The 22,541-nt window shown below is 44.4% G+C and overlaps 11 non-coding genes across 11 annotated transcripts; all 11 read left to right on the plus strand.

The window, feature by feature from the left end:
* The first annotated feature begins 880 nt into the window (after positions 1 to 880).
* On the plus strand, positions 881 to 952 carry trnaa-ugc (transfer RNA alanine (anticodon UGC)). The gene has a single exon. It is a non-coding gene; the product is annotated as a tRNA-Ala (tRNA).
* A 358-nt stretch (positions 953 to 1,310) lies between these two features.
* Positions 1,311 to 1,392, plus strand: trnas-aga (transfer RNA serine (anticodon AGA)). Its single transcript has one exon. It is a non-coding gene; the product is annotated as a tRNA-Ser (tRNA).
* A 240-nt stretch (positions 1,393 to 1,632) lies between these two features.
* On the plus strand, positions 1,633 to 1,704 carry trnag-ucc (transfer RNA glycine (anticodon UCC)). The gene has a single exon. It is a non-coding gene; the product is annotated as a tRNA-Gly (tRNA).
* A 953-nt stretch (positions 1,705 to 2,657) lies between these two features.
* trnaa-ugc (transfer RNA alanine (anticodon UGC)) lies at positions 2,658 to 2,729 on the plus strand. Its single transcript has one exon. It is a non-coding gene; the product is annotated as a tRNA-Ala (tRNA).
* Positions 2,730 to 3,087: 358 nt separating this feature from the next.
* trnas-aga (transfer RNA serine (anticodon AGA)) lies at positions 3,088 to 3,169 on the plus strand. The gene has a single exon. It is a non-coding gene; the product is annotated as a tRNA-Ser (tRNA).
* A 1,265-nt stretch (positions 3,170 to 4,434) lies between these two features.
* On the plus strand, positions 4,435 to 4,506 carry trnaa-ugc (transfer RNA alanine (anticodon UGC)). The gene has a single exon. It is a non-coding gene; the product is annotated as a tRNA-Ala (tRNA).
* A 358-nt stretch (positions 4,507 to 4,864) lies between these two features.
* trnas-aga (transfer RNA serine (anticodon AGA)) lies at positions 4,865 to 4,946 on the plus strand. The gene has a single exon. It is a non-coding gene; the product is annotated as a tRNA-Ser (tRNA).
* A 240-nt stretch (positions 4,947 to 5,186) lies between these two features.
* On the plus strand, positions 5,187 to 5,258 carry trnag-ucc (transfer RNA glycine (anticodon UCC)). The gene has a single exon. It is a non-coding gene; the product is annotated as a tRNA-Gly (tRNA).
* A 943-nt stretch (positions 5,259 to 6,201) lies between these two features.
* trnaa-ugc (transfer RNA alanine (anticodon UGC)) lies at positions 6,202 to 6,273 on the plus strand. Its single transcript has one exon. It is a non-coding gene; the product is annotated as a tRNA-Ala (tRNA).
* Positions 6,274 to 6,631: 358 nt separating this feature from the next.
* Positions 6,632 to 6,713, plus strand: trnas-aga (transfer RNA serine (anticodon AGA)). Its single transcript has one exon. It is a non-coding gene; the product is annotated as a tRNA-Ser (tRNA).
* Positions 6,714 to 6,954: 241 nt separating this feature from the next.
* On the plus strand, positions 6,955 to 7,026 carry trnag-ucc (transfer RNA glycine (anticodon UCC)). Its single transcript has one exon. It is a non-coding gene; the product is annotated as a tRNA-Gly (tRNA).
* The last annotated feature ends 15,515 nt before the right edge of the window (positions 7,027 to 22,541 follow it).

Below are 22,541 nucleotides of genomic sequence, written 5' to 3' on the forward strand. Positions count from 1 at the left end.
AGCGTTCATTCGCAGTGGCAGCCCAACGTGTGATTGACTAGATGACATGGGGTTTGGTCAGCTGAAAGAACTCGTAAATCCCAAGTAAGTTTCCAACTGAAAGCGGCAAACACGTGCCCTTTGTGTGTGAAAGCTTGTGTCCTTCCATGAGAAAACCCAAGCAAAAGCAAAGGACATAGATGGCGCTTGAATATTTCTCGCTCAAAGGAGCAAAGACAGTTGCCCTTCATATTGCCCTTGCTGGTGATATTGTTGTAAATGTCCTGTCATCTAGTTGCTTCTATTTCATTAGAAGGTCTCTGTTGAGACATTCATACACCAAAACTACAAATTCACAAACAGGAGGACGTTTGAAAGAAAGCACAGTCTGTGAAGTTGTTTGTCAGATGAAAAATTCAAGGTTGAACTGCAGTGAAGTGTAGGAACGTCTATGCATTTCACGCCCCACCAACGAGGGCTTGTCGGGGTGATTGTCGTGGCCGAGTGGTGAAGGCGATGGACCAGAAATGCACTGGGGTCCAACTCCTAACAACCCCATAACGGTAGCGGATTGAAGCGGACTGAAACGAGCATTCGTTCGCATTTGCAGCCCAACGTGTGATTCCTCAGTAATCAGGAGAGGCCTCTTGAGTGGGTGAGTAGTAAAACCAGCAGACGGCAGTTGCCTTTGACTTTGTCACTTTAGAAAACAGTTTTCTCTGACCCAGATTGACTGAGAATACTAATACACACACCTTCTCTGAGTACTTGTTCAAAAGCTTCTTTAGTCACATGGTACGCTTACTAATTAGCTCCGTGCAAGCTAAGCTACAGGCCCTCGTCTATTCTGTCCTCAGGCGTGTTGTGTGCGTCTCTGCCGCACTTCCAGGCCTCGTCCGCCGGGGATGTAGCTCAGTGGTAGAGCGCATGCTTTGCATGTATGAGGCCCCGGGTTCAATCCCCGGCATCTCCATCAAGCTTTATCTTCTCGCTGATGAAGCGCTGCTGGCATGGAGTTTGTTCAGCTGAAAGAGCTCGTGAGTTCCGAGCGCTTCGAACTGAGGACGGCGAAGCATTGCACTTTGTGTGCGCTTGCATGAAGGGGGCAAAAACAAGAACATGACGGTTGCCCAACAGACATGTGGCAAAAGGACAGAGATAGCGGTTGAGACATTCACACACCAAAACTAAAGACCGCCCTTACAAACAGAAGGCTGTTTGAAACAAAGCGCAGTCTGTGAAATTATTTGCCGTCCGAAAAGTTCAATATTGAACTGCTGTGAGAAATAGCTACATCTACGCGTTTCGCGCAACAAGGGCGAGGGCCGGTGGTTGTCGTGGCCGAGTGGTTAAGGCGATGGACTAGAAATCCATTGGGGTCTCCCCGCGCAGGTTCGAATCCTGCCGACAACGTGGGACGCTTTTGTCTAGAAAGCAATTTGCACAGCTCTTGACACTGCAGGGTTGTGGAGAACGCAAGCCTGCATCCCCGCCAAAGTAAGCGTCTTGGCGAGAATGCTCTTGGTTTCAATGTGAGCAGTTTGTTTAGCCTGCGGTGCAAGGGACAGCGGTGGATGCTGTCCTCTTTCCTCGCCTTGTTGAGTTCCTGACATGAACTGCCGACGGTGCAGTGCCATTGTGTCGCTGTGCGTGGCGATGGTGGTATAGTGGTGAGCATAGCTGCCTTCCAAGCAGTTGACCCAGGTTCGATTCCCAGCCATCGCAGTGGACTGTGTTTTCTTAAGCCCCCACCGCTTGCCAACTGCTGACAACCCCATACCGGTCGCATATGGCAACAAGCGTTCATTCGCAGTGGCAGCCCAACGTGTGATTGACTAGATGACATGGGGTTTGGTCAGCTGAAAGAACTCGTAAATCCCAAGTAAGTTTCCAACTGAAAGCGGCAAACACGTGCCCTTTGTGTGTGAAAGCTTGTGTCCTTCCATGAGAAAACCCAAGCAAAAGCAAAGGACATAGATGGCGCTTGAATATTTCTCGCTCAAAGGAGCAAAGACAGTTGCCCTTCATATTGCCCTTGCTGGTGATATTGTTGTAAATGTCCTGTCATCTAGTTGCTTCTATTTCATTAGAAGGTCTCTGTTGAGACATTCATACACCAAAACTACAAATTCACAAACAGGAGGACGTTTGAAAGAAAGCACAGTCTGTGAAGTTGTTTGTCAGATGAAAAATTCAAGGTTGAACTGCAGTGAAGTGTAGGAACATCTATGCATTTCACGCCCCACCAACGAGGGCTTGTCGGGGTGATTGTCGTGGCCGAGTGGTGAAGGCGATGGACCAGAAATGCACTGGGGTCCAACTCCTAACAACCCCATAACGGTAGCGGATTGAAGCGGACTGAAACGAGCATTCGTTCGCATTTGCAGCCCAACGTGTGATTCCTCAGTAATCAGGAGAGGCCTCTTGAGTGGGTGAGTAGTAAAACCAGCAGACGGCAGTTGCCTTTGACTTTGTCACTTTAGAAAACAGTTTTCTCTGACCCAGATTGACTGAGAATACTAATACACACACCTTCTCTGAGTACTTGTTCAAAAGCTTCTTTAGTCACATGGTACGCTTACTAATTAGCTCCGTGCAAGCTAAGCTACAGGCCCTCGTCTATTCTGTCCTCAGGCGTGTTGTGTGCGTCTCTGCCGCACTTCCAGGCCTCGTCCGCCGGGGATGTAGCTCAGTGGTAGAGCGCATGCTTTGCATGTATGAGGCCCCGGGTTCAATCCCCGGCATCTCCATCAAGCTTTATCTTCTCGCTGATGAAGCGCTGCTGGCATGGAGTTTGTTCAGCTGAAAGAGCTCGTGAGTTCCGAGCGCTTCGAACTGAGGACGGCGAAGCATTGCACTTTGTGTGCGCTTGCATGAAGGGGGCAAAAACAAGAACATGACGGTTGCCCAACAGACATGTGGCAAAAGGACAGAGATAGCGGTTGAGACATTCACACACCAAAACTAAAGACCGCCCTTACAAACAGAAGGCTGTTTGAAACAAAGCGCAGTCTGTGAAATTATTTGCCGTCCGAAAAGTTCAATATTGAACTGCTGTGAGAAATAGCTACATCTACTCGTTTTGCCCAATAAGGGCGAGGGCCGGTGGTTGTCGTGGCCGAGTGGTTAAGGCGATGGACTAGAAATCCATTGGGGTCTCCCCGCGCAGGTTCGAATCCTGCCGACAACGTGGGACGCTTTTGTCTAGAAAGCAATTTGCACAGCTCTTGACACTGCAGGGTTGTGGAGAACGCAAGCCTGCATCCCCGCCAAAATAAGCGTCTTGGCGAGAATGCTCTTGGTTTCAATGTGAGCAGTTTGTTTAGCCTGCGGTGCAAGGGACAGCGGTGGATGCTGTCCTCTTTCCTCGCCTTGTTGAGTTCCTGACATGAACTGCCAACGGTGCAGTGCCATTGTGTCGCTGTGCGTGGCAATGGTGGTATAGTGGTGAGCATAGCTACCTTCCAAGCAGTTGACCCAGGTTCGATTCCCAGCCATCGCAGTGGACTGTGTTTTCTTAAGCCCCCACCGCTTGCCAACTGCTGACAACCCCATACCGGTCGCATATGGCAACAAGCGTTCATTCGCAGTGGCAGCCCAACGTGTGATTGACTAGATGACATGGGGTTTGGTCAGCTGAAAGAACTCGTAAATCCCAAGTAAGTTTCCAACTGAAAGCGGCAAACACGTGCCCTTTGTGTGTGAAAGCTTGTGTCCTTCCATGAGAAAACCCAAGCAAAAGCAAAGGACATAGATGGCGCTTGAATATTTCTCGCTCAAAGGAGCAAAGACAGTTGCCCTTCATATTGCCCTTGCTGGTGATATTGTTGTAAATGTCCTGTCATCTAGTTGCTTCTATTTCATTAGAAGGTCTCTGTTGAGACATTCATACACCAAAACTACAAATTCACAAACAGGAGGACGTTTGAAAGAAAGCACAGTCTGTGAAGTTGTTTGTCAGATGAAAAATTCAAGGTTGAACTGCAGTGAAGTGTAGGAACGTCTATGCATTTCACGCCCCACCAACGAGGGCTTGTCGGGGTGATTGTCGTGGCCGAGTGGTGAAGGCGATGGACCAGAAATGCACTGGGGTCCAACTCCTAACAACCCCATAACGGTAGCGGATTGAAGCGGACTGAAACGAGCATTCGTTCGCATTTGCAGCCCAACGTGTGATTCCTCAGTAATCAGGAGAGGCCTCTTGAGTGGGTGAGTAGTAAAACCAGCAGACGGCAGTTGCCTTTGACTTTGTCACTTTAGAAAACAGTTTTCTCTGACCCAGATTGACTGAGAATACTAATACACACACCTTCTCTGAGTACTTGTTCAAAAGCTTCTTTAGTCACATGGTACGCTTACTAATTAGCTCCGTGCAAGCTAAGCTACAGGCCCTCGTCTATTCTGTCCTCAGGCGTGTTGTGTGCGTCTCTGCCGCACTTCCAGGCCTCGTCCGCCGGGGATGTAGCTCAGTGGTAGAGCGCATGCTTTGCATGTATGAGGCCCCGGGTTCAATCCCCGGCATCTCCATCAAGCTTTATCTTCTCGCTGATGAAGCGCTGCTGGCATGGAGTTTGTTCAGCTGAAAGAGCTCGTGAGTTCCGAGCGCTTCGAACTGAGGACGGCGAAGCATTGCACTTTGTGTGCGCTTGCATGAAGGGGGCAAAAACAAGAACATGACGGTTGCCCAACAGACATGTGGCAAAAGGACAGAGATAGCGGTTGAGACATTCACACACCAAAACTAAAGACCGCCCTTACAAACAGAAGGCTGTTTGAAACAAAGCGCAGTCTGTGAAATTATTTGCCGTCCGAAAAGTTCAATATTGAACTGCTGTGAGAAATAGCTACATCTACGCGTTTCGCGCAACAAGGGCGAGGGCCGGTGGTTGTCGTGGCCGAGTGGTTAAGGCGATGGACTAGAAATCCATTGCGGTCTCCCCGCGCAGGTTCGAATCCTGCCGACAACGTGGGACGCTTTTGTCTAGAAAGCAATTTGCACAGCTCTTGACACTGCAGGGTTGTGGAGAACGCAAGCCTGCATCCCCGCCAAAATAAGCGTCTTGGCGAGAATGCTCTTGGTTTCAATGTGAGCAGTTTGTTTAGCCTGCGGTGCAAGGGACAGCGGTGGATGCTGTCCTCTTTCCTCGCCTTGTTGAGTTCCTGACATGAACTGCCGACGGTGCAGTGCCATTGTGTCGCTGTGCGTGGCGATGGTGGTATAGTGGTGAGCATAGCTGCCTTCCAAGCAGTTGACCTGGGTTCGATTCCCGGCCATCGCAGTGGACTGTGTTTTCTTAAGCCCCCACCGCTTGCCAACTGCTGACAACCCCATACCGGTCGCATGTGTTCATTCGCAGTGGCAGCCCAACGTGTGATTGACTAGATGACATGGGGTTTGGTCAGCTGAAAGAACTCGTAAATCCCAAGTAAGTTTCCAACTGAAAGCGGCAAACACGTGCCCTTTGTGTGTGAAAGCTTGTGTCCTTCCATGAGAAAACCCAAGCAAAAGCAAAGGACATAGATGGCGCTTGAATATTTCTCGCTCAAAGGAGCAAAGACAGTTGCCCTTCATATTGCCCTTGGTGGTGATATTGTTGTAAATGTCCTGTCATCTAGTTGCTTCTATTTCATTAGAAGGTCTCTGTTGAGACATTCATACACCAAAACTACAAATTCACAAACAGGAGGACGTTTGAAAGAAAGCACAGTCTGTGAAGTTGTTTGTCAGATGAAAAATTCAAGGTTGAACTGCAGTGAAGTGTAGGAACATCTATGCATTTCACGCCCCACCAACGAGGGCTTGTCGGGGTGATTGTCGTGGCCGAGTGGTGAAGGCGATGGACCAGAAATGCACTGGGGTCCAACTCCTAACAACCCCATAACGGTAGCGGATTGAAGCGGACTGAAACGAGCATTCGTTCGCATTTGCAGCCCAACGTGTGATTCCTCAGTAATCAGGAGAGGCCTCTTGAGTGGGTGAGTAGTAAAACCAGCAGACGGCAGTTGCCTTTGACTTTGTCACTTTAGAAAACAGTTTTCTCTGACCCAGATTGACTGAGAATACTAATACACACACCTTCTCTGAGTACTTGTTCAAAAGCTTCTTTAGTCACATGGTACGCTTACTAATTAGCTCCGTGCAAGCTAAGCTACAGGCCCTCGTCTATTCTGTCCTCAGGCGTGTTGTGTGCGTCTCTGCCGCACTTCCAGGCCTCGTCCGCCGGGGATGTAGCTCAGTGGTAGAGCGCATGCTTTGCATGTATGAGGCCCCGGGTTCAATCCCCGGCATCTCCATCAAGCTTTATCTTCTCGCTGATGAAGCGCTGCTGGCATGGAGTTTGTTCAGCTGAAAGAGCTCGTGAGTTCCGAGCGCTTCGAACTGAGGACGGCGAAGCATTGCACTTTGTGTGCGCTTGCATGAAGGGGGCAAAAACAAGAACATGACGGTTGCCCAACAGACATGTGGCAAAAGGACAGAGATAGCGGTTGAGACATTCACACACCAAAACTAAAGACCGCCCTTACAAACAGAAGGCTGTTTGAAACAAAGCGCAGTCTGTGAAATTATTTGCCGTCCGAAAAGTTCAATATTGAACTGCTGTGAGAAATAGCTACATCTACGCGTTTCGCGCAACAAGGGCGAGGGCCGGTGGTTGTCGTGGCCGAGTGGTTAAGGCGATGGACTAGAAATCCATTGGGGTCTCCCCGCGCAGGTTCGAATCCTGCCGACAACGTGGGACGCTTTTTGTCTAGAAAGCAATTTGCACAGCTCTTGACACTGCAGGGTTGTGGAGAACGCAAGCCTGCATCCCCGCCAAAGTAAGCGTCTTGGCGAGAATGCTCTTGGTTTCAATGTGAGCAGTTTGTTTAGCCTGCGGTGCAAGGGACAGCGGTGGATGCTGTCCTCTTTCCTCGCCTTGTTGAGTTCCTGACATGAACTGCCGACGGTGCAGTGCCATTGTGTCGCTGTGCGTGGCGATGGTGGTATAGTGGTGAGCATAGCTGCCTTCCAAGCAGTTGACCCAGGTTCGATTCCCAGCCATCGCAGTGGACTGTGTTTTCTTAAGCCCCCACCGCTTGCCAACTGCTGACAACCCCATACCGGTCGCATATGGCAACAAGCGTTCATTCGCAGTGGCAGCCCAACGTGTGATTGACTAGATGACATGGGGTTTGGTCAGCTGAAAGAACTCGTAAATCCCAAGTAAGTTTCCAACTGAAAGCGGCAAACACGTGCCCTTTGTGTGTGAAAGCTTGTGTCCTTCCATGAGAAAACCCAAGCAAAAGCAAAGGACATAGATGGCACTTGAATATTTCTCGCTCAAAGGAGCAAAGACAGTTGCCCTTCATATTGCCCTTGCTGGTGATATTGTTGTAAATGTCCTGTCATCTAGTTGCTTCTATTTCATTAGAAGGTCTCTGTTGAGACATTCATACACCAAAACTACAAATTCACAAACAGGAGGACGTTTGAAAGAAAGCACAGTCTGTGAAGTTGTTTGTCAGATGAAAAATTCAAGGTTGAACTGCAGTGAAGTGTAGGAACATCTATGCATTTCACGCCCCACCAACGAGGGCTTGTCGGGGTGATTGTCGTGGCCGAGTGGTGAAGGCGATGGACCAGAAATGCACTGGGGTCCAACTCCTAACAACCCCATAACGGTAGCGGATTGAAGCGGACTGAAACGAGCATTCGTTCGCATTTGCAGCCCAACGTGTGATTCCTCAGTAATCAGGAGAGGCCTCTTGAGTGGGTGAGTAGTAAAACCAGCAGACGGCAGTTGCCTTTGACTTTGTCACTTTAGAAAACAGTTTTCTCTGACCCAGATTGACTGAGAATACTAATACACACACCTTCTCTGAGTACTTGTTCAAAAGCTTCTTTAGTCACATGGTACGCTTACTAATTAGCTCCGTGCAAGCTAAGCTACAGGCCCTCGTCTATTTTGTCCTCAGGCGTGTTCTGTGCGTCTCTGCCGCACTTCCAGGCCGGCGGACGGCGAAGCATTGCACTTTGTGTGCGCTTGCATGAAGGGGGCAAAAACAAGAACATGACAGTTGCCCAACAGACATGCGGCAAAAGGACAGAGATAGCGGTTGAGACCAAAACTAAAGACTGACGATATCCTAACACATCCTAAAGATATCCTAACAATTCCTAACAAGTCCTAACACATTGGAACGAGGTCCTAACACAGATCCGAACATGGGGTAAAGGAGCCCATCAGTCCCTAAGAAACGATGTTGCGACGCATCCAATCAACAATTGCTGCGTCATACAGTGTAAGGTTTTCATGCGAATTTCGTCGCTGATTGGATGGCAACCGTTTAGTAACAGATTACAAACTTTTCTCGACGCTCAGTTATCATTCTGAATGAATGGAATTTGTCGGAGACACGTACTGTCCTTCAGGGTATTAAAAGTAAGTATGAATGAATTAAACACGTTTTAACTTGTCTATTAAGACAGTTTTTAGTGTGCAGGGTTATAGTTTAGTCCGATCGTAACGCTAGTTTAGATGTAAGCATTGTGTTTATGGTACGTACGTGTTATGCTAGGCTAATAGTAGACTTCAAATCATCCAAAAAGGCTAACGTTAGGATATATTATTTTATGGGGTGAATGTTTAAGTCTATGAGATCCATTAGATTAACGTGGGAAACAATGCTGAAAGTGTAATGTAACGACTGAGATAACGTTAGCGTTAGCCCCATACGTTAAGATGTTGTGAACGTAAGCTAGCCATTTGTTTGTTTGTTTGTTTGTTTGGTCTGTTAATGTCGTCGTCGTTTCAGAGATTTTTCTACGATAAGTGGTGGTCATCTTAAGCTATGTTTTGTGTCGTTGACCTGACGTGAAAACCGTTAACGCCTGAGGTGATTTTGTGTGCTTTTATAATAATCGAGTGACGTCAGCACGATGACCCTAGTTGAAGAGCTAGCCTATGCATTGTGTAACCTATGGATTAACTTTCTGACTAAAATAAATTGTGAAATGAATTACTGTTACCAATCAACATATTTGTCATTTGATAGGGTAGGCTATACTGTTCATTTGATAGACATATATTGCTGAAATATTGTGAAATAAAGTCTTGCTTGTGGTGATCAGTAGTTGATGAATTATTTCCATCTGTTGCGGTTAATTTTTGTTGTTTTCCATATCTTGTCCCTAATATCTGCAGAAATGACAAAGACTGGGAAATCAGATGCCTACTGGGCAGGTTTGATGTCCCTGTATGCCCAGGGAAAGTACAAATTTTGAACTGGCAAGAGGCCAGGGGCCAGGAGGTGGAGGGCGGTAATGCAGCAAATTGCTGATTGTCGTCTGATCCCCCTGAAAGGTCAAACTACTGTCCCCAAACAAGACATATTTGGGAAAAGGATCCCCTGCAAGTGCGGATACCACCAGGTAAGTGAAATCATTAAACCTGTGATGTGATGCAAATATACTGGAAAATGTAACAGAAAATGGTTTCCCCTCAGTTCTATTGTTTTTTTTTTTCAGTGTTAAACTTTGTGAGTATGTAATTATTTGGGTGCAGATTATTGTTAGGCTAGTGAGGGGAAAGGTACTTTAAATGTAAACCCAGTTTTATTTTTCCCTGTCAGCAGAGAAGGCAGGGACAGCAGCATTCAGTGCAGGTCAGCTGAGTGCTCCACAGGCCAGTGCAGGTCAGCTGAGTGCTCCACAGGCCAGTGCAGCAGCTGGAACAAAGTATAGTTCACAGGCCAGTGCAGGTGCAGCAGCTCCAGGTTCTCAGGCCAATGTAGCAGCTGGTAAAGTTGTTAAAGTTCCAGGACCACAGACAGTTGTAGGTCAGAAAGCTCCGTGAAGTCTCTGTGCAGGATGAGTGAGGGGAAGTCGGTCACGTGCTCGCTGTGTAGTCGGGAGGTGATGTGCGAGGACTACACGCAGCACCTGTCAGACTACCACGTCCAGGAGCAGTGTGAGCAGTGTGGTGCAAAGGCCTGGGGGACTGCTGGATTGTTATAGCACCAAGAGGAATGTCACATTTTGAGCTGTCCAACAGACCTCCCAGATGTTGCTGCTCCTACCACTCCCATAGCCCAAGAGACGACACTGGCGACACAGCAACACAGTAACCCATCCGATGTTCCTGCCCCTGTTCCTGCTCCTCCCACAGCCCATGAGATGTCACTGGCACCACCACAACACCCACTCACTCTGCAGCCTCCTGAGGTAAACTGGGTGAGTTTTTTACCAAAGCAGTTCACCAGAGTCATCCAGCCAGCTGACCAGGAGTGGATCGCCCACATTTTATATGACAGTACTGGATAGCTGAAACAAAACCTGTCTCAGAACTGGTTTCATCCCCCCAGCCCCACCAAATCCAACTCATCTCCTGATCCACATAATTATTTCCGGCAGCGGACGTTCCTGTGGGCTCCAATGTGGATGTGGGGCATCCCTCTAAAATGCACCCAATGCAATAGGAAGATGCACCATTCTGGCATTTACACTAAAGTCAGGGAGGTAACTGACATTGATTCGAAGTATTACCTGGTGGGTGGAGTCTATCCAAGGTGCAGCAAATGCAGGATTCCCGTCTGCCCTTGGAGCATTGACATTTTAAAACAGCTCGATCCTTCCCACCGTTACAAATTCCCAGCTGTCCTCACAACCCATTTGGCACTGGACAGGAGGTGTGTTGCGATGTTGCGCCCGAGAACATCAGGGAACAGCTCCAGCTATTTACAGCAAGCCTCGCAGGAGATACACAGTGAGGAGTGGGCTAGGTGGACCATCGACTACCTCACTGATTGTGAGGTCCACAAAAAGTCCTGTGTCCTCACCCAGTCTGAAGCTGTGTATCAGCTGCCACCACCCTTCAGTCCCCTGTCCCTGGCCCAGTGGTTTGAGACGGTTCATGCCGACATTCTGAGTCACCTTGACGAGTTAGGGTGTCATCATTTCAACGTTTGGTAGAATCTTGAAACTTGACTCTACTAAGAAGATAAATGTAAACCTATGTAAACTTGATTTCATTCAGTTTGTTAGCATAGCTGATGATTTCTGAGACATTATTTTTTTTATGTAGATCACAAAAAAACTTGCTGGTGGCACTGAGGGCACAGCCACATGGATGTCAAATATCGGCAATGAATTTGGGCAAGCGCTGAATTCTGTGCTGACCACTGGTGAGGGGGCTGGCCTTGATGACCTTTGTCAAGGCATTGTCCAAAGGTACAGAGATGCTGGTGAGCCAGAGCCAGATGCCATATATGTGGACAGAGACTGCTGCAGTGAGACAGGTGTGTTGCCTTCAATTTGTGTTGTGTTGTGTCTTATGAATTACATTTGATAAAACAATAGTTTTGGCAGGAGATCAATGCAGTTGGAACTGGAAACAAACAGAGATGCATTTATTTACTGTCTGTTGCTTATTGTTATACCTACCGGTAAGATTCTATGGCAAAAAAAAGAAGAAAACATGCTGGACAATATTCTGGCCAACCTGTCAGATATTATCTGAAGGTTACACCTCTGTTCACTCACTCATTCTACGTTTATTTTCCTTTCTTTCTGTTGACTACTTATGCCAGGAGAGCGTATTGCTGTTGAATATTTGCTGGCGCAGTCTAACAGGGGAGATCTGCTGAGTGCACAGATGGAAATTGGTGCCATTCCGCCAGAGATGCTGGATGAAGCTTAGGAGGATGAATGTCCTGATGTGACAGTACCCAAAGCCACCGATATATCTTTCCAGTCTTCATCTCAGGTAATGATGTGATAACAATTTGATGATAAATCAAAACATTTTTACTGTAAACCTAGTTTGCACAGGTTAATTTTCTAGATTAGTGGTGTGTGTGTTAAATCAACAATTCCTTTGTGTAACATGGGCACAACAAACTTTATCAACCTCATTGTACCCTTCTCACTGTTTACAAATAATTCCTTAAGGAATCTACACTTGAAAGTGGTGTGTCTAGCAGTCCTTCCAGCTCCCCATTTGAGGACAGTAGGCCCATCACTTCAACTCCGGTAAAGTGGCTAATGTATTCACCATTAGAAATGCTTGTTCCTTCACATTTTCTCTTAAATTAGCTGTACAAGAATTGGATTTGTTTTCATTTCATGTGACAGGATAGTCGGTGTGATCCTAGAGGAATACACACAACATTCACATGTATGTGTTTACAGTACACACACATAATGTGGATTATGTCATTTTGTCATCTATTTGCAGATTGTTCATGGTTCATGGCCAGGCTGCCCACAGACCTGATATTAACAGGATTTCTGAGTGTGTTGCACTCAGACTCTACAAAGAGTTCTGGGAAGCCAGAAATAGGCCAAAGGACAACAAAGGGAAAACATCTGCAATACCTCAGTCAATTGTCATGACTTACGGTCATATCAAACAGTTAATAGAGGACTGCAAAGACATACTGGACAACACCAACCTTTTACTAGTGACCATAAACAACACCACAGTGTCCTCCTGGTGAGTTCATATTTACAGCTTCATACATTCCCTTACCTGCCATCACTCTCATCTGCTCCAGCATCTCACTCTCAGGGCTGGTCCCCTTACTTACCAGCCAGCCCCAGCACCACTAGCTTCTCTCAATCGGTTCCGAGAATGGAGATTGCGAAAGGCAACCCTGGAGGATAAGCAGTGAGAGATGAGAGGTGAACCCCCCAAGAAGCGGCAAACCAAAGAAAGCTACCACTATGAGTGTAAAATATGTGGTCAGTCAAAGAGCAAACTTACTGGACATACACAGTTACGGGGGAAATGGCACTGTCCTGCATCTGGACAGACCATCACAGAGTGGAAGAGCTCATTATAGAATACATTATGTATATAGTTGTTGTATATAGCCTTTTTTATAATTGTGCTGCACTTTGATGTTCCGTAACAAGTCCATACATTGTGTTGTTTCTATTCAAAGTGTTTGTGTTATATATAAAGAAAAATTCTTTATTGGGGGTGTTTGTGTTCTTTAAAAAAAAAAAAAAAAAAACACACATACACCTCTTTATTGGAGGTGTTAGCAGGCCAATTTGGTGCCCTTAAGAGAGATTTTAGGTGGTGCCCCCCTTGCATCACAGTAAATTCCACTGCTACTTATATACATACATATACTCACGCAAGAAACTGAATAGCTTTGTCTTTGACATTGTCTTTTATTTTTAGAGAAACAAGTTGCTCAAAACAGTTAACAAGAAAATAATAAATTAGAAATAAATACTACAAGAAATTGAATATAAATAGCCCACACAAAGTATAAAATTACTACAAATAAAAACTGTAAACAATTGTTAAAATAAATTATAAATACAATATAAATAAGGCACTGCACACAATAAGATATTAAGAAACCAGTTTTGACAAAACAAATTGCAAGGATTTAAATAACTGCACAGTTTGTATTGAGTATATGTGCACTGCACAAATAAAAGAGTTTTAGAGAGAGTTGTAGAGATTTTACAGAGACCTCTAGTGGTGCTTTTTTAAATACTGCATTAACTAGAATGACAAACTACACCACCACCTAGTCATCCTCACATCACCTGGCTGCTACAGTTGTACTCTCCTAGTCTTTCTTGCAGCAAAGTCATCTACAACATCATCATATGTCAACTGATTTGAGACCACATGATTGATGCTGATAATGGAAGTCCACTGAGACGTTCTTGCATCATAGTAGATCTCAGGTAAGTTTTTATGAGTTTGAGCTTGGAGAAGCTTCTTTCAGCAGCAGCCACTATAACAGGAAGAGTGGCAGAGATTCTCAGAGCAACCCACATGTTGGGGTAAATTTCTGTCAGCTTCTTCTCATGCAGGAAGGTCAACAGTTCTATGTTTGTCATAGTGTTTGATGGCAATTGTGGAAAATTCTGCATTTCCATTGCAAGTTCTGTGCCATTCATGTCTGGCTGGCTGTCATGGGTCAGAGCAGGTTTGACAGTGCTGTAGCGGCTCTTCTTTTCGGATGTTGGAGAAGTTGAGGAGCACTCCAAACTTGTTATTCACCTCTCCAAGGTTCTGAAATCTCTCATCAAGTGAAGAGGTGGCTGTATCCACTACCACATTAAAAAATGTAGTTTCCATTTTTCGAAGTGCATCTTTTATTGGCTCATCTGGAGACTCATAACCAAAGTGCCTTTTTGTGGTTCTCAATCGCTTTTGTTTGAGTTCAGCCTCCACATTCATTTTGTCACACATCTCCTTTGCAGTTGTCTGTGCATCAGAAAATCCAGTGTTTCTGTAGCAGGTGAGGGAATCTTTGGTATTCTTCAGCCAGTCGACAGCCATATCTAGCTGCATGGAGGGCGACTGCATCAGTTTACTCACATGCTGGGTCTTGTTGAGAATGTCATACCATATGGCTGTACAGATACAAAAGCGACAGGATCCAATCTCCTCAGCCAAAGACTGGGCTTCAACTCTCACCACAGGGTCTGCAGTTGTTTCCCTCACCTCAAGAAGAGCCAGTCTGACTTCCCCAGCCTGATACCTTACTGCCTCAATGCTTTTTATCCTGCTTTCCCATCTTGTCTCTGCCCATGATTTCAGAGTGGTTTTAACATGTGGAGGCTGAGAAGAGCTTGAATAACTTTGTTAAATGCCCAAAGTAGCCAAAGGCATCTGGTGAGATTTTTGCAGCAACAACAAAAAAAGCTTGAGTTCAGCTGAAGCAACCTTGCCCTAACACCTTTATTTTTTCCCTCCATGTTGGCACCATTGTCATAGGACTGTCCTCTGCAGTCCTCAAAGGGGATGTTAAGCTCCTCTAGCCTCTTTAGGATAAGGGATGACAATTGTTCTCCTGTTGACTCCTCAACAGTGAAATGCTGATTAGCAGAATGCAAAGAAGCAGTAAAATGCAGTATAATATAACATATGAGAATGTATTAACATTAATGATGTGCACTTTAGACAATACTGAACTGTAACACAACAAACAAGGCTTACAACTCTAATATATAAATGTGTGAAAGGAATAGCATTTGACTGACTGTTACAAGCAGAGCAAACGTTAGCTAAGCAATAATAAATAAAAATGTAAACAAATGTAAACACCTGCTGAATAGATCTAATCTTTACAAATGTCTCTGAGAAATATAAGGTGGGAGTATTACTTTTTCCATAATAGCTGTTAGGCCCCTCCATAACATAAACTGGCGTTAAAATGGGCTAACGCTATTTATTGATTAGCAATCGTGTTAGGCTAAAGGTTACTATCGTTCTGCAACAGACAAATCATTTCATGACATTATCTTTACTGTACCTCTGTCTTTGTCGCGTTTTTCCTCTTCTTCTTTTCTTTTTTTCCTTCCCTGGGCAACGGAAAGTTTTGGTCGTGTTGACATTGTTGTCAAATTGCTGGGGTCACATCCGAAGGTAGTGTCTAATCAATCAGAGGAGGAGGGGGGAGAGCCCGGGCGGGGAGTTTAAAAAAAAACAAAAAAAACACAACTCTTGAGGTGTAATAGTAACACAACCCTCCTTTGGGTGGAAGATTCCAGGTGCAAATCCTGGCAAGAGTGTGCACCTTGTTGGTCCAATCAGTATTTAATTAAAAATGAATTTATAAGATAATTTAATCTGCATTTTTGTCCTCCTTTTCTCATATTATTATTATTATTATTATTATCACAACAAAGCATTCTTATTCTTACCAATCCTATTTTTAAGCGATATTTGATAGATTCATAGCACTTTGTAAGAGTTTGCATTAATTGAGACATGTTCCAGTCGGGGATCGAACCGGAAACTTTCTCATTTTTCCTCTCTTTTTTTGTTCTTTTCCTCCCTTTTTTCTTTTTCCTTCACCCCTCCTAGCAGTCCCTTTTGCCCCATCTTTTTTGAAGTGGTTAAGGCAATGGACTAGAAATCCATTGGGGTCTCCCCACGCAGGTTCGAATCCTGCTGACAATGTGGGACAGTTTTTTCCAGAAAGCAATTTGCACAGCTCTCGACACTGCAGGGTTGTGGAGAACGCAAGCCTGCATCCCCGCCATAATAGGTGTCTTGGCGAGAAGGCTCTTGGTTTCAATGTGAGCTGTTTGTTTAGCCTGCGGTGCAAAGGACAGCGGTGGATGCTGGAAGAAAGAACTCAGCGGTCCTGCAGCTGACAGTTGCAACAGCATCACCTTTTGAAAAATCAGTTTCAATAGGAGCTCGTCTTAAGCTTCTCTTGCTGCTACCTCCTCCTTGTCTTCCTCTTTCCTCACATTGTTGAGTTCCTGACATAAAATGCTGACGATGCAGTGCTATTTTCTCGCTTGCGTGGTCATGGTGGTATAGTGGTGAGCATAGCTTCCAAGCAGTTGATCCAGGTTCGATTCCCGGGCATCGCAGTGGACTGTGTTTTCCTAAAGGGGACATATTATGCAAAACCAACTTTTTAATCATTTGAGTATGTACATTTGGGCCTCTGGAGGGCCTATCAGCAGGCAAAGTGTCAAAAAAAGATGACTCAGTCATGTTTTTGTGGGCTGCCTCAGTCAAAATACAGGAGATAAAACACACAATGTAGACTTCGCACCAACTGTAATGTCACAGTTGTGTTTGCAACCTTTCACCGCAAATGTCGCCACCTTTCCAGGAACTTTACTTCCTTGTTGACTAGCGGAGCTCCGCCATTGTCCCTATAACAGAGCAAGCTAGCAGAGAACAAGCAAGCAGCCCAGCCAGCAGCCTGCCAGCCCAATGTCTGGGCAAAGGCTTCAGCAGGTAAACTATTCAGTCGTTGGCTGCGCAGTCCAACACAAATCTACATATGTATGAGCCACTGGATTTATTTTTATTTTTGAAGGCAATGTCCGGCTAGAGTCGGAAAAATCTGAACGTGTGTGAACCACTTTGTGTCGGACTGTTTTCACAACCTCGGTCAGTACAACACTGGACTGGCTGAAAGACTGTTCCTGAAAGAGGGATTGTACCAACTGTCTGTGGAGAGACGGCAGAGGAAGTAACTGGAAGTATTTTTAAGAATTGATGCTTTGATTTTCATTGTTCGTGTACCGCCAGCACATGCTAACCGTTGTTAGCTGCAGGAGCCTCAGTGATGCTAACGTAGTTATTGTTTGTTAAATGTTTGTTAAATGTGTGCAAGATGAACATGAAACTTATAAGGTGAAGTTAATTTTTTAAGCCAGCTGGTGCAGATGTCTCCATATTTTTCCCTGCTAATATTTTTATAGAGATTCACACGAAGTTTATGCTGTGAATCACCAAGCTTCGTGCTGGGGGTGGGGGGGCTCCGTAACTCCGTAACGTTAACTGTTGTGGGTTTTGTGTCCGGGGCTAATTGGCTTTATGTCCGTCTATATTTAGTTAAACGTGCTCAGTCAGTAATATGTTTGTGTCGCTGTTCGAAAGAGCAGAAAACCTCAGAGCATCAAACTGTAGCAGCTCATCAGCTGTTAGCTCGTTGAGCTGCATAGAACAGGTAAGATAACGTTAGATAGGTTTAATTGTCTTTAACCTGGTAACTTATTATCTGCTGGGTAGCTCAGTATCTGTTCACCGTGTGGATCCATACAGCTGTGATCAGAAGAAGACACCGTATTGGACATTTATTTGGTAGGATTGTAGCTTTGATTAGCACACAGCAGCTCTGTGATGTCACTGTGTTACTATAGTTACTGAGTCTTTCGGACTTTACGATGTAATATGAGGGGCAGTGTGATCGTTAAGCCGAAGTTAGCCGTTAATTAGGTTGGAGCGTGGTGGTTGTTTTTCATGTTGCTTTTTGTGTAGTCCCTGTCTTGAACTTTCTACGTACGTGCTAACGTTACTTCAGCTCGAGCTAGCTTTGTTATTACGAAGCCATTTTCCTGCTCCGCTCAGGTGTGTATATTAGAGGTGGGCGATATATATATCATTTGGGATAATAGCGTCATTGTTGTTTTGACGATGTGCAAATTTCCATCATCGAGTATTTAAATGACTTCGCCAAAAACATTTAAATGCACGCGGAAACTCCTCACATCCACTTAATACACGGTGCAGCAACGCTCTCTACAGCAGTGGTTCTCAACCTTTTTCAGTGATGTACCCCATGTGAAATATTTTTTCAGCCAAGTACCCCCTAACCAGCGCGAAGCATTTTTGGTTGAAAAAAAAAGACTTAAAACAGAGCACTGTGCCATCAGTGTCTGATTTATTAAACTTTGGAACTGATGAACACATACAAAATTCAAATTTGAAAAAAAAACTATTTTGAACATTTTAAATGTTAATAATCCATTACTAAATTTATTGCAAATATTTCTCATCACTAAAATGTAGTGATTCAAACTAATGTAGATAAAACAGTGACCATATAACCATTTAAAACTATAAAATGAACAATTTAAAACTCCATAAATGTACAAAACACTGCTCATTTGTAGTGGTCTCTCTTGAACTATTTGGAAATAAAAAGATAACTTAAAAAAAGAGAGAAATAATTAACTTAATTATAAATAAAGATTTGTGCACATAAAAATAATTGTCAACATAAAGTGTCCTCTTTTGGGATCATAGTAAAGATTTGTTCTCAAAAAGAAATCATTAACTTAATTTTAAATAAAAGCAGAAATTGCTGAAAATAAATAAAATAAATCTTAAAATATATTTTTAAGAATCAAAAAGAAGACTGACATCTTAACATTACAAACTATTTACAGTGAATATTGCATTGTTGCACTGAACTGAGTGTTTGTGCACTTAGTGAGACATTTTAGTGAGACACTTGGGCTTGTGCTTCACTGAGGATCTTTTTCATTCTTGGTGGCAGGGAGGCAACGGCTGTGATCAAGCTCTTCTCCAGGCAGAACCACTACTCTACAGCATGGCAGGATTCAGTCACACGACTAGTGGGCCTATGTGATCACCTGACGTGTTCACATGACCTCTCGCCTGCATCCTCCTTGCAACAGTTTAGCAGCACGTTGTGATGGTAGAGAGAAAATGCAAGCACCTCCAGTCCCTGAAGCTACCGGTACTTCAGATGATTTAGTGCTGATACAAATCCTATGAGCTCCAGCGTTCAGAGCGCTTCAAGTTGAAATCTGTTCAACCTGTAACACCACTGGGCGCTCGGAAAATGAGTTTTTGAGCGCTCTCAGCGCTTAAAACGCGTTTGGTGGACACAAGCCCTAACTTAGACAATTACAATCACATTTTAAAGGATATCGACTGATTATCGTTATCGCCAAAGTCCCCAAAAATAACAAGATATTATTTTTTGCCCATATCGCCCACCCCTAGTGTGTGTATGTGTCTGTGTGCTGCTGTATGTAAATTTACCGGAGGTAAAGATAGAGCTACTGTGAGAGAGAAATAGTCCAACTGTGATCAAACCTCCTTAGAAGCTAACGTTAACAAAATACGGTGGGTAAATTATGGTGATTATTTTTCATGATGCTTCTTGTGTAACTTTATACTGACGTGCTAACGTTATCTCAGCTAGCGTTAGCTTTGTTGTTTCTCTGAAGCCGTTCTTCTGCTTCGTTCAGGTTGTGTGTGTGTGTGTGTGTGTGCTGCTGAATGTAAATGAACTTGATCTACGTGCAGCAGAGTTAACCATAGAGCTACTGTGAGAGAGAAATAGTCATTACTTAAATCCAGTAATAAGTGTGGTTTTATATAAATAACATGTTATTTCACAGAGGTTTTACCTTTTAAAAAATCCGTTCCCATAGGAGCTCATCTTAAGCTTCTTTTGCTGATACCTCCACCTTTGTCTTCCTCTTTCCTCACCTTGTTGAGTTCATGACATGAACTGGTGACGGTGCAGAGCCATTTCCTCACTTTGCGTGGAGATGGTGGTATAGTCGTGAGCATAGCTACCTTCCAAGCAGTTCACCTGGGTTCGATTTCTGGCCATCGCAGTGGACTGTGTTTTCTTAAGCGCCCACTGCTTACCAACTGCTGACAACCCCATACCGGTCAACAAGCGTTCATTCGCAGTGGCAGCCCAACGACTAGATGACATGGGGTTTGGTCAGCTGAAAGAACTCGTAAGTTTGAAGCGTTTGAAACTGAAAGCGGCAAACAAGTGCTCTTTGTGTGTGAAACGAGCATTTGCTCGCATTTGCAGCCCATCGTGTGATTCCTCAGTAATCAGGAGAGGCCTCTTGAGTGGGTGAAACCAGCGGACGGCAGTTGCCTTTGACTAGGTCACTCAAGAAACATTTTTCTCTGATCCAGGTTGACTGAGAATACTAATAGACACACTTTTTTTGTGAATTGAACAAGCATTTGTGTGACTCTTCAGTAATCAGGAGATACCAGTTGTATTGAATTGCATTACACTGTACAGGTGAACTCCACAGGATGCCTCGACAGAATGTTTAAATAGTGATAATAAGTGAGGGACTAAAGGCAATGTCAAGTAACAACTACAGTAAATCAAATTCATTTAAGACTTTTTTTTCTGACAAGTACACCAATCAGCCATGACAGCATGACCACTGAGGTGAAATGAATAAGACTGATTATCTGGTTATCATGGCACCTGTCAGTGGGTGGGATATATCAGGCAACATTTTGTCCTCAAAGTTTATGTGTTAGAAGCAGGAAAATGTGCAGCGTGAGGATTTGAGCGACTGGGTAAGATCATCTCCAAAACGTGTGGGGTGTACCTACCAAAAGTGCTCCAAGGAAGGAAAAGTGGTGAACCGCAGGCAGAGTCATGGGTGGCCTGGTCTCATTCATGCACGTGGGGAATGAATTCTGGCCTGTGTGGTCTGATCCAACAGACGAGCTACTGTAGCTCAAACTGCTGAAACAATTAATGCTGATTCTGATAGAAAGGTGTCAGAACACACAGTGCATCACAGTTTGTTGGTATGGGGCTATATAACATTATAACCACCAGGGTGCCCAGGTGGTCAGAATGTTATGGCTGATCAGTGTCGAACATATTATTTTGGATGTCCCTATTTTATTCTGCAACACAACTGCTCTTTAAGGTGAACTCACCTCATCTGTCTAGTGGAGTAGATTTGACTATCAATAATCACTCAGTAATAGGCTTCATGTATAAATCTTCATTCTAATAGACAATTACACACAAGATTGTAAAACAGCTGCTGTGCTATAATGATGATGATTTCTGATGTGTCTTCTCAGTGAAATACAGGTTATATAATGCATCACTTTGCACAGGTATATTGTCAGCAGTACTGTAACTTTGGGTTATCAGTAAATAAGCAGCATACATAGGTACAGGGTGAAAACTTTATCTCTTGTATGTCATTTTATCAGCAGCACTTGTTCCAGTGTACACAAAAGTTCATATAAATAACTTTATAGTGACCTACTCCTGAACTGCAAACAAGTGTTGCTCTCAATGTGGATTGTTCGCTTTTCTTGAGACGGAAGCTGATTGTTAATTTAATCTCATATTTTCCCCTTCCCCCTTCTTGGTGTATCTTGCTCATCCTCTCCTCCTCTCGGCTCCTCTTCTTTCATTCATACTCTCCTCCCACTCAGTCAAAAATCCAACCACTGACTCAGCAGCAACTCTTCTCCTGTTCTGCCTCCGCCTTCCTCTTCATGCCCCTCCTTCTTTCTTTCACTCTCTCCTCCTCTTAAATTCTTACACTGATGTAGACTGCTGAGTTGACAGCTAAATTCCTGCTGTTTTTCATAATGATGGTGGTATAGTGGTTAGCATAGCTACCTTCCTAGCAGTTGACCTAAGTTTGATTCCCGGCCATTGCAGAAATCAGTGAGATTTTTTGATGTAAGGATCGTACTGATTCGGATTCTTCAGCCCATTCTCTGGAAGTTTAACTGCACTCACTAATGTAGATATTGTTTTGCAGCTCTGCTGTCCAAAACTCATTCTCCAGAGGAGGATTTGTTGGTCTCTTCTATTAAATTGCCTTACATAGCACAGGTAGATTACCTTTAAGTCCTCTTAAGAACCCTGCAACTTAATGTTTGGAGGGTGAATAAAAATGAGGGATTTAAACACACTTACTGCAGGGAATATAATTAAAGATCATGTATAATACATCTATGTAGTGTTGCTGTAGTGTTTTACAGCAGGGCTACCAATAGCAAGGTCTGATTATAATGTACCTATCTGTTCAGCAGGACAGTGGATAAATGGTGTGTTCAACTACTGTTGTATCAACTATTGCCAGCAGATGGTAGTGTTTTACTTTCATATTCATTGTTAAGCCATGGAACATTCTGTAAATGCTGCCAGTTTCACAGCAGACTCTGAGGCAAGCCCCTCCACAGCCGAATGTGACGCCCACTCACATGTGACGCTGTTAGAAAGAGGAAGAGTAGGCCTCAGCTACAGATAGAGGAAAAACACATCACACATTTCAACCACTTGGGTTTCCCTGATGCAAAACCAGTAGTAGATACTGCCAGTGACTAAATATGAACAATGAAAAGAAATAGCTGTAGAGGACTTTGCTACAACTTGATTTATGCCTCGTTTATGCGATCTACCTGCTAGCTGGGGAATCCAGGAAGGCCCACATTAACCAGCTTTCAAGGAAATGTAACCTGGGGTTTTTTCTCCGTTTTATTGCTCTTTCCTGCTGACATTCTGTAGAATGTGTAGCC

The sequence above is a fragment of the Dicentrarchus labrax genome, unplaced genomic scaffold (assembly GCF_905237075.1).
Source record: "Dicentrarchus labrax unplaced genomic scaffold, dlabrax2021, whole genome shotgun sequence".
NCBI lineage: Eukaryota > Metazoa > Chordata > Actinopteri > Moronidae > Dicentrarchus > Dicentrarchus labrax.